Below are 4,161 nucleotides of genomic sequence, written 5' to 3'. Positions count from 1 at the left end.
TTTTATCTGGTGGTGGTGGGTACTAAGAGCGGGTTCTTTACAGTGGGCTATTTCATTGTTTGAATGTAGTTTAGATGGAATGTGAGGATGTGACTCTCTGCTTCTTGGCTCATGGCTGCTGCTGCTGTCCTAATGTGGTTGCAGAAAAAGGCCTTAGACCTTACAGTCACCATCAGCATAGCAGGGGGTTACAAGGGTAACTCCTGAGAGCATTGATGGGAGCACCCCACATCCACAGGAGAAGGTCCTGGTGCCCTTGGATTTCTGAGGCAGAACTGGATGCTGAATGCTCCTTGGCCCCTGGAGGGTGAATGTGGCAGAGAGCAAACGGAAGCTTGTAGCGTTTAGTTGTTTGATAACAGCAGTGTCTAAATGGTCTGCCTTGGGGGTCAGGTGCATTTGTCAGTTGCCTCATGCTCAGGCATTTCCTGCCCTCTCGGCTCTATATGGTGGTATTAGCAAGCACACATAGAGCGGTTATTTATAAACTCTGGGCCAAATCCATCCCTGCTGTCATTATTGACTGTCACTCTGGGAGGAATGTGACCCGCTGGGATGATGTTGGTGACACTGATTTTTTTTTCTTTTCTTTTTTGGAATTAGTTGTTTTCCCCATTGTCCGGCTGCGAGGGCTTGCAGAGGACAGAAATAATGAGCAACACTTTGACTGCAAAGTGTGAACTTTACAAGATCATCTCACAAAGATGATCTGTGTGAAACACTTCAGGAACAGCTCCCTTTCATTAGAAGGCAGCCTACATTCCTGACCCCACAGCAAGCTTGAGCCCTGATCTTGCAATCTGATCCATGCAGCTGGACCACCATGCCTATCCCCTCAATACCAAAGGATCAGATTGCCTGACCAGGGCCATAACATTATTACTGTTACATAACATTTATATCGCTGTAGTCAATGCATAGTTGCATCAGCCAGATCAGGGCCTGTTGTGATAGACATCTTGTGGAAAGCATGATAGATTAACCCAGGTCTGACTTAAAAAGTAACCTTCCCATCCCAGTTTTCTTTCACAGTCAGTTCTCAGATTAGCTTCTGCTCATTAAAATGATAATTTAATAAAAAATGCCATTGCAAACCAGGGAGTTAGAGGTGGGGACTGGGTAGCAGGACTCCTGGGTTCCAGTCTTGGCTCTCCTACTGACTTACTGTGAAATACACCTTTGTGCCTCAGTTTCACCCTCTCTGGAATCTACACCCTAATACTTTGCTACAAGCATTACCAGGGCAGAGGATTGTGAGGTTTAATTAATTGTAAAGCATGCTGAGATCCTCAAATGGCAGAGACAAATTCTTATCATTGTTGGTGAGGCACAAACGTCAGTAACTCAGGTAGTTCTGAAACTTAACATCTTATTCTCATGGAGTTAGTTCAGTTAAATAGTATTGGTTTCATGCTTAGCATTAGTATTTTTTAAATAACTATCAAACAAAAAGCCAGCCTGATATTTCTGAAGACATGCACACAAACACACCGGAGTCTTCAAGCAGGGGGTTAATAATGACCATGGAATTCAAATGACCCACTTTCACTTCTGCTTCAACCTCGAAAGCCCAGGGCTCCTCATAGAACAAAGGAGATTGACTGTGGCATCATTCTAACCCTATTTATTGTTGACATTCCCATAAGAGGCTGTAGCAGAAGCTTTGGCAACATATTAATTGAACTATACATTGTACATGCTACTCAATGTAAATTACACTATTATGGGGATGCCATTTGATAATATAAACAGTGCTGTATGTATCAGACAGGTGACCCCCTCTCTGCTAAATCCTAGAACTGATGTTCAATCTCCCTGCAGGAGAGGATTCTAGAGTTGGCAGATACACTTCCCGACCTGCACCATTAGCTCCTTATTGAGAAGCAGCACCTCCTGGACTAGTTATTCAGATCCCACCAACACAGCAGTGGAGGAGCTGTAGTCTAAATAAGACTAGGATACCAGCCATGATGAGGGTTAATACTGACCAACTCAAGTCATTTTTGTTTGACCCACTAGGGCAGGGGTCCCCAACCCCCGGTCCGCGGCCCGGTACCGGTCCGCGGCCTCTTAGAAACCGGGCCGCGAACCGACCCAGTGGAGCTTCCGCAGGCATGCCTGCGGGAGGTCCAGCTGAGCCGCGGGACGAGCGGTCCCTCCGCAGTCGTGCCTGCGGGAGGTCCGCTGCTCCCGGGGCTCAGCTGGAGCTTCCGCAGGCACGCCTGCGGAAGGTCCACTGGAGCCGGTGGACCTCCCGCATGCATGCCTGCGGGAGGTCCAGCTGAGCCGCGGGACAAGCGGTCCCTCCGCAGTCGTGCCTGCGGGAGGTCCGCTGCTCCCGGGGCTCAGCTGGACCTCCCGCAGGCACGCCTGCAGAGGGTCTGGCAAACGAAACCGGTCCCTGGACCTAAAAAGGTTGGGGACCCCTGCACTAGGGGTATAGCAACAGCCAAACGCTCAGCTGAGGTTTCATTCATTTTCGGGTGTCCACAAAATACTGTAAATCTGGGGCACGAGCATTAGTGTTAAGTGGTGAAACAGAAGGGCAAGAAACAATGGAAATAGGCACAGCCCTCAGGAATGGATCAATCTGAAAGGATTTAATCATCCACAGCAGGCAGACTTAACACTGACATTGTCAGAGGTTCATCTCCTCTGAAAGGTAATCGTGCCAGACAGAGCTGCCTTAGCCAAGGGCAGCAGTGACACCAGCATCAGTGGCAGGAAGGTTTCAGTTAACTAGACCTGGTGTCAAGTCAGGTTTGCGTCACTGGAGTTCTCTGGTACCCTTTCCGCTTCCTATTTCTGTCAATCGCACCCAAGCAGATACAGTGAACGCAGAAGGGGGCCTGCTAGAATTCTCTGCACATTTGTGATGCTTGCATCTCACATACCTGCTGCTGCTCATTTGACAAGAGCTGGGCTGTAAATTCTAACTTCAAGACAGACCAAAAATCCATTGCAGAACAGAACCAGGGACAGAGGCCCAGAACCTCAAAGGTAATTAGATACCAAAAACACAGGGAATTAAGTACCTAAATACGTTTGAAGATCTAGGCCTGAGCTTCCTTGGATGCACTGCCTACTCTCACTGCATTGCCAAGCGTTACAATGACCAGTTTGGTAATACGATGATAGTTAAGCTGTAGTGTAGTCATAGCCTAAGTCAACATAAGTTACGTTGCTCAGGGGTGTGAAGTAGCCACCTCCTGAATGACATAACTTATGCTGATTTAAGTGCCAGAGCCTCTCCTGCTGACATAATCCCCCCAACAAGTGGTGGAAGTTAATTAAGTTGACGGGCTCGCTATAGCCATAGCCCTGTGTATGGGCCTGACAAACTGCTAGACCCCCATGCTGTCCCCCATCAGCACTTTCAGATGCACTGAAGTCATGCTAGGCATTAAGTGACATCACCTTCCCCTGCTAGGCAAGCAACTCCATCAGCAAAGTGCTTCCCCCATCTCTGTTTTTTGCCTCTATGCGGCTTAGACAATTTAACCCCCTGAACAGTTCCTCCTCTTGCTCAAAATAACTTGAAATTGGAGATGCAGGAAGTGGTAGGTTATTAAAGATACAAGTTATTTTAAGCAGTCAATTTCTGTTCATAGTTGGGGTTGTTTTTCCCTTTGCACTGGGCACAACTGTTTTTGCCCTTGTCACCTACTTGTATGCAATATGCGGACGTATGCAATTATCAAAAGGAAACAATCCCTCACTTTCTTATTTAGAGTTTTGATTAGCTCCTGTACTTACTCTAATTTGTGCCCGGATACTACAGGAATTGCCATGCTGAATATGACAAGTGGTCCATTTAGTCCAGATTGCATCAATGGCTAACAACAGACATTTCAAGAAATAAGTAAAAAAATGCCACCGTGGACAATTATGGAATAACCTACCTATAGGGGACATTTCTTCCCACATCTTGTCAGTTAACCGTTGGTTTAGGCCCTGAAGCAGGAAGGTTTATTTACCTTCTTAACTATAATTGGGATGTTTTCAGTACAAGTGTCTAATCTTTGTTTAAATCCTGATCTTGTGGGCTCAATATCCTGTGGCAATGAGTTCCACAGTTTCAGTTACACGTTATGTAAGATTTAATTTACAATTTAAATAATTTAAGAAAGACATTTGTTTACAAGCAACAGTAACTGTTGC

Source organism: Mauremys mutica, chromosome 23 (genome assembly GCF_020497125.1).
Source record: "Mauremys mutica isolate MM-2020 ecotype Southern chromosome 23, ASM2049712v1, whole genome shotgun sequence".
Lineage (NCBI taxonomy): Eukaryota > Metazoa > Chordata > Testudines > Geoemydidae > Mauremys > Mauremys mutica.
Note: the sequence above shows the minus strand (reverse complement) of the source record.